The sequence below is a fragment of the Lithobates pipiens genome, unplaced genomic scaffold (genome assembly GCF_037356315.1).
Source record: "Lithobates pipiens isolate NorthernLeopardFrog02 unplaced genomic scaffold, aLitPip1_a1.2 Scaffold_18, whole genome shotgun sequence".
NCBI classification, from domain to species: domain Eukaryota; kingdom Metazoa; phylum Chordata; class Amphibia; order Anura; family Ranidae; genus Lithobates; species Lithobates pipiens.
Window position 1 is genome coordinate 104,250,359 of NW_027507758.1, and position 16,684 is coordinate 104,267,042.

Here is a 16,684-nt window from a genome sequence, read left to right on the forward strand (position 1 = left end):
TTTCTTTTGTCAGTTTAGATAAAGGGACAGAGCGCTGTATGCTGCTATTTTAGGGACAGCTCAGCCAGATTAGTCTTTCTTCATCATCATCATCATCATCATCATTAGCTGTTACTATCAGGTCCACAAAAGAGCTGTTCCAGCTAATCGTTCCAGCCTACTCTTTTTTGCCAATTTGTATAGGGACAGGCAGGAAGCAGTGTGTCAGGCAGTGAGGATAATTTTAAAGACTTGCTGTTACTATTAGTTCCACAAAGGTTCTTTTCAGGACTGGTATCAGTGGTACGGTAATAGGCTTGTACACGTATAATATTCTTTCTTCCAAATATAGAAAGAATATTATACTTGACTGCTGCCCTTCTGCTGCAGTCTGCTAATCATTCACAACTCACTTGTTCCACAAAAGTTCTTATAAGGACTGGTAACTTGGTCTGTCTAGGGTGCTACGGTACATAGGCTTGGGTGCGGTACAGTCTGCTGTTCTGTAAGGACCGCTATCGGTCCACAATAGATAGGGTTGACGTGCACTACTGCTGACCGCTGCCCTATACTGCAGCAGTCCTTCAGCGGTATAGGGACTGACGCACAGTCTGCTAAACACTAACACACAACCTGCTTGGTCCACAAAAGTTCTTATAAGGACTGGTAACTTGGTATAGGGTGCTACGGTACATAGGCCTGAGTGCGTTACAGTCTGCTGTTCTGTAAGGACCGCTATCGGTCCACAATACATAGGGTTGCCGTGCACTACTGCTGACCGCTGCCCTATACTGCAGCAGTCCTTCATTGGTATAGGGACTGACGTACAGTCTGCTAATCACTAACACACAACCTGCTTGGTCCACAAAAGTTCTTATAAGGACTGGTAACTTGGTATAGGGTGCTACGGTACATAGGCCTGAGTGCGTTACAGTCTGCTGTTCTGTAAGGACCGCTATCGGTCCACAATACATAGGGTTGCCGTGCACTACTGCTGACCGCTGCCCTATACTGCAGCAGTCCTTCAGCGGTATAGGGACTGACGCACAGTCTGCTAAACACTAACACACAACCTGCTTGGTCCACAAAAGTTCTTATAAGGACTGGTAACTTGGTATAGGGTGCTACGGTACATAGGCCTGAGTGCAGTACAGTCTGCTGTTCTGTAAGGACCGCTATCGGTCCACAATACATAGGGTTGCCGTGCACTACTGCTGACCGCTGCCCTATACTGCAGCAGTCCTTCATTGGTATAGGGACTGACGTACAGTCTGCTAATCACTAACACACAACCTGCTTGGTCCACAAAAGTTCTTATAAGGACTGGTAACTTGGTATAGGGTGCTACGGTACATAGGCCTGAGTGCGTTACAGTCTGCTGTTCTGTAAGGACCGCTATCGGTCCACAATACATAGGGTTGCCGTGCACTACTGCTGACCGCTGCCCTATACTGCAGCAGTCCTTCATTGGTATAGGGACTGACGTACAGTCTGCTAATCACTAACACACAACCTGCTTGGTCCACAAAAGTTCTTATAAGGACTGGTAACTTGGTATAGGGTGCTACGGTACATAGGCCTGAGTGCGTTACAGTCTGCTGTTCTGTAAGGACCGCTATCGGTCCACAATACATAGGGTTGCCGTGCACTACTGCTGACCGCTGCCCTATACTGCAGCAGTCCTTCAGCGGTATAGGGACTGACGCACAGTCTGCTAAACACTAACACACAACCTGCTTGGTCCACAAAAGTTCTTATAAGGACTGGTAACTTGGTATAGGGTGCTACGGTACATAGGCCTGAGTGCAGTACAGTCTGCTGTTCTGTAAGGACCGCTATCGGTCCACAATACATAGGGTTGCCGTGCACTACTGCTGACCGCTGCCCTATACTGCAGCAGTCCTTCAGCGGTATAGGGACTGACGCACAGTCTGCTAAACACTAACACACAACCTGCTTGGTCCACAAAAGTTCTTATAAGGACTGGTAACTTGGTATAGGGTGCTACGGTACATAGGCCTGAGTGCGTTACAGTCTGCTGTTCTGTAAGGACCGCTATCGGTCCACAATACATAGGGTTGCCGTGCACTACTGCTGACCGCTGCCCTATACTGCAGCAGTCCTTCATTGGTATAGGGACTGACGTACAGTCTGCTAATCACTAACACACAACCTGCTTGGTCCACAAAAGTTCTTATAAGGACTGGTAACTTGGTATAGGGTGCTACGGTACATAGGCCTGAGTGCGTTACAGTCTGCTGTTCTGTAAGGACCGCTATCGGTCCACAATACATAGGGTTGCCGTGCACTACTGCTGACCGCTGCCCTATACTGCAGCAGTCCTTCATTGGTATAGGGACTGACGTACAGTCTGCTAATCACTAACACACAACCTGCTTGGTCCACAAAAGTTCTTATAAGGACTGGTAACTTGGTATAGGGTGCTACGGTACATAGGCCTGAGTGCGTTACAGTCTGCTGTTCTGTAAGGACCGCTATCGGTCCACAATACATAGGGTTGCCGTGCACTACTGCTGACCGCTGCCCTATACTGCAGCAGTCCTTCAGCGGTATAGGGACTGACGCACAGTCTGCTAAACACTAACACACAACCTGCTTGGTCCACAAAAGTTCTTATAAGGACTGGTAACTTGGTATAGGGTGCTACGGTACATAGGCCTGAGTGCAGTACAGTCTGCTGTTCTGTAAGGACCGCTATCGGTCCACAATACATAGGGTTGCCGTGCACTACTGCTGACCGCTGCCCTATACTGCAGCAGTCCTTCATTGGTATAGGGACTGACGTACAGTCTGCTAATCACTAACACACAACCTGCTTGGTCCACAAAAGTTCTTATAAGGACTGGTAACTTGGTATAGGGTGCTACGGTACATAGGCCTGAGTGCGTTACAGTCTGCTGTTCTGTAAGGACCGCTATCGGTCCACAATACATAGGGTTGCCGTGCACTACTGCTGACCGCTGCCCTATACTGCAGCAGTCCTTCAGCGGTATAGGGACTGACGCACAGTCTGCTAAACACTAACACACAACCTGCTTGGTCCACAAAAGTTCTTATAAGGACTGGTAACTTGGTATAGGGTGCTACGGTACATAGGCCTGAGTGCGTTACAGTCTGCTGTTCTGTAAGGACCGCTATCGGTCCACAATACATAGGGTTGCCGTGCACTACTGCTGACCGCTGCCCTATACTGCAGCAGTCCTTCATTGGTATAGGGACTGACGTACAGTCTGCTAATCACTAACACACAACCTGCTTGGTCCACAAAAGTTCTTATAAGGACTGGTAACTTGGTATAGGGTGCTACGGTACATAGGCCTGAGTGCGTTACAGTCTGCTGTTCTGTAAGGACCGCTATCGGTCCACAATACATAGGGTTGCCGTGCACTACTGCTGACCGCTGCCCTATACTGCAGCAGTCCTTCATTGGTATAGGGACTGACGTACAGTCTGCTAATCACTAACACACAACCTGCTTGGTCCACAAAAGTTCTTATAAGGACTGGTAACTTGGTATAGGGTGCTACGGTACATAGGCCTGAGTGCGTTACAGTCTGCTGTTCTGTAAGGACCGCTATCGGTCCACAATACATAGGGTTGCCGTGCACTACTGCTGACCGCTGCCCTATACTGCAGCAGTCCTTCAGCGGTATAGGGACTGACGCACAGTCTGCTAAACACTAACACACAACCTGCTTGGTCCACAAAAGTTCTTATAAGGACTGGTAACTTGGTATAGGGTGCTACGGTACATAGGCCTGAGTGCAGTACAGTCTGCTGTTCTGTAAGGACCGCTATCGGTCCACAATACATAGGGTTGACGTGCACTACTGCTGACCGCTGCCCTATACTGCAGCAGTCCTTCAGCGGTATAGGGACTAAGAGTTTTGTCACAGGGTGATTTAAAAAATGACAGGCAGAGGAAGAGGCAGGCCCTTCCGCAGGGGTGGTAGGGGTAGGGCAGGAGCAACAGCCTTGAGCCAAAGTGGGAAGTTGCAGAAGGTGCGTTCAATTACTTTAAAGGACGCACCAGACTTGGTTGAGTGGCTCACTCAGCCTTATTCTTCTGCACCCTCCTCATCCTCTCGATCTGCACCCTCTTCTTCACTCTCTGCTATGTGCACCCCCAAAGACACTACCACCAACAACACCACCACCACCACATACCTTCCGCTTGAGTGCAAATGGGGGCCTTCATGCTCCAGTGTTTTAATAGGGACCCCCGTATAAAAAGCATGAGGGTCAAGGACCAGTACTGGGTGGCAACGTACTTAGATCCCCGGTACAAACACAAAATGGCGGAAATGTTACCGCCGTCGCAGAGGGCTGTCAGAATGCAGCACTTCCAGGCCTTGCTTCGAGAAATGCTGCATTCTGCTTTTGCGTGCGCTGGCAGAGGAGCAATTCCCACTCCCAGAGAAGGATTTGCGGGTACCAATCCAACAGCGCCTGCAAGAAGAGGCCGGTTTGAAGATGTGTTGGTGACTTCGGATATGAGGTCATTCTTTCAGCCGACCCATCGACAGGTGTCATCCGGATCCAGCATCAGGGAACGCCTAGACCGTCAGGTGTCCGACTACATTGGGTTAACGGCCGATGTGGACGCTCTGAGGAGTGATGAACCCCTAGACTACTGGGTGGGCAGGCTTGACCTCTGGCCAGAGCTTGCCCAATTTGCAATCGAACTGTTGGCTTGCCCCTCATCCAGTGTCCTGTCCGAAAGGACGTTCAGCGCAGCAGGGGGGATTGTGACCGATAAGCGTACTCGCCTAGCTCACGACAGTGTTAACTACCTCACATTTCTAAAAATGAATGAGGCATGGATCTCGGAGGAATTCAACACATGTGATCAGTAGACCATGTATATGTCTATAAACAATTTTTGGAATCAAGCACACAGACCTTCTTAATTCATTTGGCTCACTTCCCTGACCCAAAAAAGCACACCGTACTATATGCCCCTACCCTCCTCTTTGAAGAGGTTGAGCGGTGTCATATTTCTACTGGGGCTGCTTATTATGAGGGGTTCCCACCATCCCTGTGCTGTGCTGACTTCCTCCTGGGTGTTCTTATTATGAGGGGCTCCCACCATCCCTGTGCTGTGCTGACTTCCTCCTGGGGGTTCTTATTATGAGGGGCTCCCACCATCCCTGTGCTGTGCTGACTTCCTCCTGGGGGTTCTTATTATGAGGGGATCACACCATCCCTGTGCTGTGCTGACTTCCTCCTGGGGCTGCTTACGGTGCTGCTGTCAGCGCTGTATGTCACAGAGCTGCTGTCAGCGCTGTATGTCACGGAGCTGCTGTCAGCGCTGTATGTCACGGAGCTGCTGTCAGCGCTGTATGTCACGGAGCTGCTGTCAGCGCTGTATGTCACGGAGCTGCTGTCAGCGCTGTATGTCACGGAGCTGCTGTCAGCGCTGTATGTCACGGAGCTGCTGTCAGCGCTGTATGTCACGGTGCTGCTGTCAGCGCTGTATGTCACGGAGCTGCTGTCAGCGCTGTATGTCACAGAGCTGCTGTCAGTGCTGTATGTCACGGAGCTGCTGTCAGCGCTGTATGTCACGGAGCTGCTGTCAGCGCTGTATGTCACGGAGCTGCTGTCAGCGCTGTATGTCACGGTGCTGCTGTCAGCGCTGTATGTCACGGAGCTGCTGTCAGCGCTGTATGTCACGGAGCTGCTGTCAGTGCTGTATGTCACGGAGCTGCTGTCAGCGCTGTATGTCACGGAGCTGCTGTCAGCGCTGTATGTCACGGAGCTGCTGTCAGCGCTGTATGTCACGGTGCTGCTGTCAGCGCTGTATGTCACGGAGCTGCTGTCAGCGCTGTATGTCACGGAGCTGCTGTCAGCGCTGTATGTCACGGAGCTGCTGTCAGCGCTGTATGTCACGGAGCTGCTGTCAGCGCTGTATGTCACGGAGCTGCTGTCAGCGCTGTATGTCACGGTGCTGATGTCAGTGCTCTGTATTACGGTGCTGCTGTCAGTGCTCTGTATCTCCTGCACCCTCTTGTTTGCCTACCCTGGTCCCTGACCTTCCCTCTCCTCCATTGCCTTCATTAGCTCCATAGTCCTGAATTGTCAGAACAATTTCCCAAATAAAAAAAAAATGCTTGTAGTTATCGATCCCAAATTCACCTCATACATGTATTATGCTATTGTCCAGGTGGTGGGACTACGTGCTACCCCCTAATAATTACCCCGTGGCCGCAAATTCGACCTAAAGGTTTGCGAAATTCGCCTCCCATTGAAGTCAATGGAGCCCGCGGCGAACGGTCGTTTTCGCGAACGTTTGTGCCCGTTCGCGTTTCGCGTTCGCGAAACGTCCCGTCGGAAGTTCGTCCATCACTAGCAGTGATCTCCAAACTGTGGCCCAGGGACCAAATGTGGCCCTTTGATTGCCTTTATCTGGCCTTGGGACACCATTCCGTCTACTGACTAGAACAGGGCATTATGCCTTCCACTGAAATCAACAATGGGTCACTATTCCTCCCACTGACACCAATGATGGGACACTATTCCTCCCACTGATACCAAAAATGGGGCACTATTACCTCCTCTGACACCAAAAATGAGGTACTACTCTGTTCTAAAACACCTCCTACTAATATCAATTAAGGGTCACTATTCCTGCCACTAACCGCATTGATGGGGCATTATTCATAATACTTATATCAACAATGGGACAATATTCCTCCCACTGACACCAATGATGGGGCACTATTCCTCCCACTGACACCAATGATGAGGCACTATTCCTCCCACTGACACCAATGATGGGGCACTATTCCTCCCACTGGCACACATGATGGGGCACTATTCCTCCCACTGGCACAAAATGATGGTGCACTATTCCTTCCACTGACACCAGCAGCGGGGAACTATTCCTTCCTCTGGCACCAGTGATAGGGCACTATTCCTCCCACTGACACCAATAATGGGGCACTATTGCTTCCACTGACACCAATAATGGGGCACTAGTCCTCCCACTGACACCAAGGATGGGGAACTATTCCTTCCACTAATACCAATCAGTAAGATGCAGTGCACAGAAGTCAGTAAGATGCTTTGCAGTGTACAGAGGTCAGTAGTATATGGAGAGCAGTGTACAGAGGTCAGTAGGGCGTAGGACAGTGTACAGAGTTCAGAAGCATGTAAGCCATATATAGGGGTCAATTGTATGTAGAGCAATATAAAGAGATCGGTAGAGCAGATGACAGGGGTGAGCAGGGCACATAATAAGGCTTCAATGGGGCAAAGGACAAGGAGTCAACAAGGCAGTATAAAGGAGGGTGGGGGGTCAGGAAGGCACAGTACAGAGGGGTAAGGAGGATCTGGTACAGGGGGGTCAGAAGAGCCAGGTACAGGGTGGTCTGGAGGGCACAGAGTAGACATGTGCAAAAGGAAAAAATTAGTTTAGTTTGTTTCGTTTTAATTCGTTAATTCATTAATTTCCTTTAGTTATATTCGTTAACTTCCTTAAATTTGTTTTCGGATTTCGATTAGTTTTCTACCGAATTCGAAAAATCGGCCACATTCGAAAATATTTCTACCGGATTCGAAATGATTTCAACATGATTCGACATTATTTCAACCACATTCGAAAATATTTTGTGACCCGACTTTAGGACCATGTATCTCGGGGTCACTTGGTGCTAGAAACTTCAAATTTGGATATGTTGTAGTGCTAGTACTATTGTGTTTTTATACCAAATTTGGGGTTTCTAGATATAAGTAACCCCGAGATATGTGGCCCCAAAATCGGGTCGCAAAATGTTATTCTCTGCTCTAATAACTAATAACATTTTGCGACCCGATTTTGGGGCCACATATCTCGAGGTCACTAATAGCTAGAAACCCCAAATTTGGTATGCAAACACAATAATACTAGCACTACAACATATCCAAATTTGAAGTGTCTAGCACCAAGTGACCCCGAGATACATGGCCCTAAAGTCGGGTCACAAAATATTTTCGAATGTGGTTGAAATAATGTCGAATGCAGTTGAAATAATTTCGAATGCAGTTGAAATTATTTCGAATGTGGTTGAAATAATTTCGAATCATGTTGAATTTATTTGAATTCATTCGTTATATTTCTTTCGTATTCGTTGTAATTTGTTGTTTTTTTTATTCGGACATTCGGATGCATCCGAATGTCCGAAAGATGCAAAATTCAGCCGAATTTCGATTCGTTACGAAACGAATTGCACAAGCCTAGCACAGAGCAGGGTCTGAAGGGCATGGTACGAGTTGGGTCTGGAGGGAATGGAACTGGGGAGTCAAGAGGGCTGGGGTGGCTGGAGGGCACATTACTAGAGACTCAGTAAGGCACCATAATAGGAGGTCAGGAGGGCAAAGTCCTGGAGGGCCAGGGGGGCGCAATACCTGGGGTAAGAAGGCAAAGTTCTGGGGGGGTCAGGAGGACACACTACAGGGGTGGTCTGGAGGGCATGATACTGAAGGGGGGTTGGAAGGGCTCAGAATTGGGAGGTAAGGAAGGCATTGAAATAGGCTGCCAGGAAGGCACACTACAGGGGGTCTGAAGGGTATGGAACTTGGGGTTTAGGAGGGCACAGTACTAGGAAGGCACAGTACTGGGTAGTCACAAAGGCTGGGGGGTGTGGAGGATCAGGAGGGCACATTTCAGAGATGCCAAAAGGGCATGGTACTGGGGGTGAGGAGTGCATGGTACTGGGGGTCAGGATAGCACACAGAGGGGTCAGAAGTGCATGGTATTTGGGGTCAAGAGGGCACACAGATGGGCTAGGAGAGCATGGTACTGGGGGTCAGGAGGGCACACATACGGGTCAGGAGTGCATGGTGCTGGGGGTCAGGAGGGTACATAAATGGTTTCCTGGTGCAGAGCAGCACAGGGAAGCTGCTATGACAGAGCTACCCATTTGGGTGCACTGATCCCCAGCAGAACTCCTCTCTCTTTACATGATATCACCCACAAGGACACCCACCAGAATGAACTGGTGACTGGAGAGTAGGGCCAGCAGGGATCAGCGCACTGCACTCAAGGGGACAAATGCTCAAAAAGCATCCTAGCTGGCAGAGGCATTTCCCGCCCGGCAGCACATCCCTGTCTAGAATCAGCTTTGACTGCTTCCTGGCTTGAGAGTGACAAGACACCTAAGCTCATCCCTCCCCTGCACTACTCTGTCTATTAGTGGAGGGGGGGGGGGAGTACTTCCGAGTTGGCAGAGCAGGGAGTCGACCACGATCGACCCTGCTACCTGCCCACGGTTGACAAGTATATTGTGATCGGGTTGGTCTATAACTTTTATATAGAGTAAATAATTTACACTGATTTGGATTATTTTTACCAAAGAAATGCAGCAGAATATATATATATATATATAAATTTATGAAGAAAGATTATTTATTTGCCAAATGTTATAACCGAAACAAATAAAAAAAAAAGTGTTTGTTGTTTTGCATTTTTCTGTATTTTTTTAATTTATTAAATTTTTTTAAATGTTTTAAATTTATAAAAAATTAAAAACCCAGTATTGATTAAATACCACCAAAATAAAATTATAAAAATTTGGGTACAGCGTTGCATGACTGAGTAAGTGGCATCCAAAGTGTGACAATGCTGACAACTGAAAATTGGCCTGGGCAGGAAGGAGGTGGAAATGTCCAGTATTGAAGTGGTTAAAATGTGTTTACCAGTGTGTTTATATATTTGTAAGTGTTCTGGTGCAAAATGAAAGAGAAGCCCACAGCAAGATGCAGGCTTAGGCACAGGGCTGGCATGACAGGGTAGCAGGGCAAGACAGCATGCATAGGGGTTACATTTGGGGGGGTGTAGTTGGCCAGGGTAGGGGGTGGCCTTAGGAAGTTTATTCCCAAGGGTAGGAGGGGCCTGGGTCTGGGGTCAGTTGGAGTTCCCTGGAGGAAGAAGGAGCTCGTGCCTGCTCCTGCTGCTGTGTGGCTATTTTTTTTTTTTACTATTAGCATGGCCGGTGTCTGATCAGATAGCGTCCCTCATCACATAGTGTCCGCCCTGTACTGCGCTTGCGCAGTACGGGGGACAAGGAGAAGCCGAACATCTTTGAAGATAAACGGCGCCTGTGCACTGTGTCCAGGTTCAAGCCCCATCATCCAAGTGGACATAGAGTTAGAATATTCGGCTTCTCCTTGTCCCCCATACTGCGCAAGCGCTGCCCCTGCGCAGTACGGCCCGGACACTATTCGATAGGTGGACACTTTGTGTCAGAACACTGGCATGGCGGACTTTCTGGTGCAATTACGGGTGGCTGCTGGGTCCCAGGGCTACAGAAGCAGGTCACAGCCATAGAACAGGAAGGTAACCCCGGAGCAGGCACTTCTGGGGGCCGGCACGCTTTGAGGTCTTGGCCTCCAGAGTGCTTTTTAGCCACCTCATCCTCCCGAGCTCAGCGCCATTATGGGAGCCCTACTGTGAGGGACCCTCCAGGCACACCGGCTCTGCCGTCCCCACAGGCGGAAGACAGGAGCAGGGGGCCGTCTCCTCTGGTGATGCGTCTGCCAGGGAGGAGGCATGAGAGAGGTCGTTCTGCGAGCGCCGGCCAGTCCAGAGCGGCCGACGGCTCCCACCACCACATCAGGCTGGTCGGATCCTACATTCAGGGGATGGGGCTGGGCGCACACCCCCCACTTCAGAGAATACAGCCAGGAGGACAGCCAGGAGTTTGGATGGGGCAGCGAGTACAGGAGCGAGGCACGGGTCGGGGGCTGGGACGGGCACTTCCGAATCTGGTGCCGGCGCTTCTTTGGTAGTGGTTCCTTCTGTGGCAAGTCGGCAGTACGCGGCATTCCTCCAGTCAGAAGGTGAGCTGTCCAGCTCAGAAGATGAGGTGCCAGATCAGGCGGCGGTGTTGGATGCTGGACGCGCGGCTGTGGGACCTCCTCCTGTGCAGCCTGGTGAGTCCATTACTAATGCTTTTTTCTCTTTACAGGCTGTGTTGGGTGGGCTTTTAAGCTTGGGGGGGGCAGGCTGTACCCCCTCCCTCGCTGGGGTTGTCTAGCGCACCCTCACCTCACTCACCCCCCGCAGCTGCTGCATTAGGAGCTGGGTCTGATTTGCAGCTTCTCTTGACAGGTTTACGTTTGCTGATCCAGCGTTTTGAGGTAAGTAGCAGCACCCCTTCCCCAATGTCCGGGTGGGTTCCCGATCAGTCAGGGTCAGGCTCCTTGCTAGCAGAGGTTCCAGGGTCAGGGATGGTCAAGGGTCCGGCTTCATTTGGGGGGAAGGGACGGGGGTGCTTTCGGGGGTGCCCCTTTCCGACAAACCCAATGCAGTTAAAGATTAAAGTAAGGTGGCTGACACTGTGTTTGGCAGATGCTGCCAAATGTGAGGTGTATATGTGTTTTGAGGGGCCTTTGGGGGCGCATCTCAAGCCGGAAATGAGGGAAAAATATGGAAGGGTGAGTATGTGTAAATTTTTTTCCTTACTACCACTTGAGAAGTTCAATTTGGATAGGGTGAAACCGGACAAGTCAAAAAAGGAGGAGGAAGAAAGGCATCGCTATCGCCTTATTCCCCGCTCCTTCATTAACTGTTTTGTTTTGCTACCTTGATGCCATCTGGGAGGCACAACGGGTGTGTGGGGGGCAGGCGTAGCTTCGGTATGATGAACAATTTAGTCAGCGGAAAGCAGTTCACCAATCCCTACGCTGGGACCACAGGGACATCAGCTTTTTCCCAGCAGGGTCGGTGGTTCAGATGCCCCAGGACAGTCGGCCCTGAAACAAAAAGGGGTGTGTTGGCAGTTCAATAAATGGGTGTGCAGGTTTGGAAACGGTAGCCAAATATGAATGCTCTGGCTGCGGGGGTAGTCATACCATGTCACGCTGTTTTAAACAAGGGAAAGGATGTTCTGGAGATTCTTAGGGTAAGAGGGATGACTCCAGTGAGATTGGGAAGGATGCTTCCTTTTCTAAGTAGGTATCCAGACCGGGCAGCAGCCCGACTCTTGGAATTGGGCTTTAGGGAAGGATTTCATATTCCGTGTTCGTTGCAGCGCATCCCTCTTGTGTCTGGGAATTTACGTTCAGCATTACAACATTCTTTGGTAGTTTTGGAGAACTGTCAAAGGAAGTGGCGTTGGGCCGCATGTGTGGCCCCCTCCCAAATCCTCCGTTGGCGGACCTAGTGGTTTCTTCAATCCTCCGTTGGCGGACCTAGTGGTTTCTTCAATGGGGGTTGTGCCCAGGTTTTTACCTTTTGGGGTGTCAGTGGCGGGACTTTTTTATGTCAACCGGTGTTTGCTTATGGGCTGTTCAATCTCATGCTCTCCGTTTGAGACCATCAGTTAATTTGTGGAAGTGGTGGTGAGGGACGTGTCGGGCATCTATTCTATCATCCATTACTTGAACGACTTCCTATGCGTGGGCCCTCCTTCTTCCAGGTCGTGTGGGAATTTGATGGCTACTTTGCAGCATATCGCGGAATGTGTCAGTATACCGCTGGCACCTGACAAAACCATTGGCCCACCGGTCGAAATTCGTTTCTTGGGTATAGTAATTGATTCACGGGCCATGGAGTGCAAGCATGCTCTAAAGGCTGAACTCTGCTCAGTGGGGGGCAAGCGCAAAATCCAACTACGGCAGCTTCAGTCCCTGTTAGGAAAGTTGAATTTTGCATGCAGGATTATGCACACGGGAGTCCTTGTCCCCAACAGCTGTGGGAAATTACATTCGAGTCGTTGCAGGTTTGATCCGGAATTTTGTAAGCGTGGGTACACGGTCAGCTTATGCGAAGGTTTGACAGGAGTGGCTGCGAATTGCTGGGATGGGTGGGCCAAGTGACGGGTCAAGGAGTTGTCATGGTCTTGCTGTATGCCATTGGTTTGAATTATGAAAAAGGGTTGTCCGTTTCTGTAATTGACCAGAAGATAGCGCGTTTAGGGTTTTAGTTTAAATTGACAGGGGGTAGGGAGGTTGCCAAAGATTTTTTGATTAGGCAGGCTTTGAAGGGGGTACAGGAGAGGTAACAAGAGATGCGACAGCAGGCGTCCGGTCACTTTTTCCATGTTGCACCAGTTAATGTTACAGGTGGGTAGGGTATGTAATTCCAGCTATGAGGCCAGTTTATTCAAGGCGTCGTTCGCATTGGCTTTTTATGGCGCCTTCAGGGTGGGAGAATTGATCAGCCCATCTAGGACTGCTCTGGGGGGTATCCAGGCGAGTGATGTTCATTGTAGAAGTTCTTTGGTGGCTCTATTCCTTCGCGGGTCAATAACTGACTGGTGAGGGAAGGGGAAATATGTACATGTGTATGGGGTCCCAGAGGAGCTGGTTTGTCCAGTAGTAGTGGTGCGGGAGTTCTTGGTTGTCCGCCCCTTGGGTGGGGGATCATTTTTAGTTCACCAGAATGGGTTGTCCTTATCTGTGTTCCAATTCCGTTCAGTGTTTCGTCTTTGTTTAGTGTCGGCAGGTTACGACCCATTGGTATATTCCAGGCATGTCCAAAGTCCAGCCCGTGGGTCAATTGTGACCCACGTTACGGTTTTGAATGGCCCGCCTGGTTATTTGGACATATATATCTTTTGTGGCCCCCCGACGATCTCCCAGCGCCGGGGACACAAAAGATGTATATGCCTTGGAAGGGACAGGGAGGAGGCAGGACCGAGCTCCGTACACACACAGGAGAATTTTGTGTTTACGGGCGGCCTCTGTAATAGAAAGTCCAGTCTCCAGAGCTGCCATTGGATGACTGTTCTGTCCATGAAAGGAGCCAGGACTTTCTATTAAAGAGGCCACAGTGTAAACAGGAGATTCTCCTGTAGGTAATCTTTGTCGCTTGTGAGTGCATAACCGGCAATGGTGCTGCGTTCCTGGCAATGATAAGTACATTCCTGGCAATGGTGGGGGCATTCCTGGCAATGGTGGGGGCATTCCTGGCACTGAAGGGGAATTAATGGCAATGGTAGGTGCATTCCTGGCAATGGTGGGGGCATTCCTGGCACTAGTAGGTGCATTCCTGGCAATGCTGGGGCATTCCTGGCAATGGTGGGGCATTCCTGGCAATGATGAGTGCATTCCTGGCTATGGTGGGGCATGCATGGCAATGGTGAGTGCATTCCTGGCAATGGTAAGTGCATTCCTGGCAATGGTGGGTTCTGCAGATGGGCACTTGTGAGGCTGCATTGATGAGCACTGATTATTATTTTGCTTCACAGTTCTTTATTTAAAATTAAAAAATTTTCCCTGAAACTTCCCTCTTAAAGTGAAGGTGCGTGTTATACGCCAATAAATATGGTATATCCAAATAATACGCCCAAGCTCATTTCTTTACCACACACAGCCACAAAGACAAGAGAATTCTTGTTGGGCAGTGTATTAGTGCTCAAACGAACACACTTAGACCAAATTTTGATGGTTCAAAGAATGTCAGGCAAAATGGTCGGCCCTCACGCATGTTCACTTTATCAAATCTGGCACTCTTTGAAAAAAGTTTGGACACCCCTGGCATATTCGTCTCATTCCTTCTGCATTGGGGCTGCCACTGAGGCATTGCTATCGCCTTATTCCCCACTCCTTCGTTAACTGTTTTGCTTTGCTACCTGGATGCCATCGGGGAGGCGCAACAGGTGTATGGGGGGCAGGCGTGGCATCGGTACAATTTCATCAGCGGAAAGCAGTTCACCAATCCCTACGCTAGGACCACAAGGACATCAGCTTATGGGTGAAACTTATATCTTTGGCACACGTTTTTTTCCAGCAGGGTCAGTGGTTCAGATGCCCCAGGACAGTTGGCCCTGAAACAAAAGGGGTGTGTTGGCAGTTCAATAAAGGGGTGTGCAGTTTTGGAAACGGTAGCCAAGCATGAATGCTCCGGCTGCGGGGGTAGTCATACCATGTCACGCTGTTTTAAACAAGGGAAAGGATGTTCTGGAGATTCTTAGGGTAAGAGGGATGACTCCAGTGAGAGTGGGAAGGATGCTTCCTTTTCTAAGTAGGTATCCAGACCGGGCGGCAGTCCGACTCTTGGAATTGGGTTTTAGGGAAGGATTTCATATTCCGTGTTCATTGCAGCGCATCCCCCTGTGTCTCGGAATTTACGGTCAGCATTACAACATCCTTTGGTAGTTTTGGAGAAACTGTCCAAGGAAGTGGCGTCGGGCCACATGTGTGGCACCCTCCCAAATCCTTCGTTGGCAGACCTAGTGGTTTCTTCAATGGGGGTTTTGCCCAAGAAGGAGCCAGGTAAATTTCATTTGATTCACCACTTGTCCTTCCCAAAAGGGGGCTTTGTAAATGACGCCATTGACCCGGAGGCATGCTTGGTATCATATACCTCATTTGATGCTGTGGGCCCGTGGTGTGTTGGGTACGGCATTATGACCAGGGTGCTCTTATGGGGTGATATCTTGCGTGGAGCCCCAGATCAAGGGAGATTATCAGTGGTCTTGTATGTCTTCCATTTTCTAATTATTGCTCGCCCGGTTGATTTCTTCACACCAAGCTGCTTGCCTATTGCAAATTCAGTCTTCCCAGCCTGGTACAGGTCTACAATTTTGTTTCTGGTGTCCTTCGACAGCTCTTTGGTCTTCACTATAGTGGAGTTTGGAGTGTGACTGTTTGAGGTTGTGGACAGGTGTCTTTTATACTGATAACAAGTTCAAACAGGTGCCATTAATATAGGTAATGAGTGGAGGACAGAGGAGCCTCTTAAAGAAGAAGATACAGGTCTGTAATTGTCTGGATTTGTTTCCACATTTTATCTCTCATAGTTAAGGTATATTATGTGACAATTGGGGTCAGTGGCGCCTGGTGTAATAACCAGGATACCTGGTTATTACACGCATGAATATAGATTACAGCACTTATACATGTTTGTGTGCACAGGGTTACTATAACACGTTTGATATAGTTTAGGTTCCCTTATGGTAGGTCATACTACTATAGGGAACTAGTATACCTCTGCACATATAATTATTATAAATACTCCTTGATAGGGGATACTGAGGGTGCTCTTTTTTTGGGGAACCGACTATATAGCAGTTACTCCTCCCTTTTTCGGTTACAGCACCTATAGGGGTGTTGTATTGCAACCCTCGTGGAGGTTTTTTAAGGTATGATTTAATATACATGCGTATATCTCAGGTAGCGTCACTGACCCCAATTGTCACATAATATTTTATATCTATAGTCCTCTAGGGGGCTTTAGTTTTTAGGGGAGGCAGCAACCGTGATTGTTAACTTAAGCACGGCTTTGTGTAGTATTAAAATAGTTGAGGTATACCTATGATTTTGGCTGAGCGGTACGCTACTGATCACCTCGTGTTTGTGACGGGTTCCAGGAGAACGGGTCTGTCCATGTGCGTCCGGCCGGCGCCACGGACTCAAGGCGTATTTTCTTTTACACATCTGTAAGTGCATTTTTATATTTTTTATCCCAAAATAAAAGGGTTTTACACTATTTTGAGTTTTATCTCCCTTTATGATTTGGATGCCCCTGCCTTTGCGTCCTTCCTTTTGGACCTTGAGCTAAGTATACGGGAGCAAGCTTTTCTTCCCAAGAGTCTTTGAAGCAGCAAGGTCAGGAGGACATCGTGGAATCCCCTCCCCCGTGGCTGGAAGTGGTGCACAATTTCATAGAGCTCTGTGTGACCCTCTGTAGTGGGGGGTCATATTCGTCTGGTAAGCAGCAAATCTCAACATACGTTGGTGGTGGATTGAACATGACTTT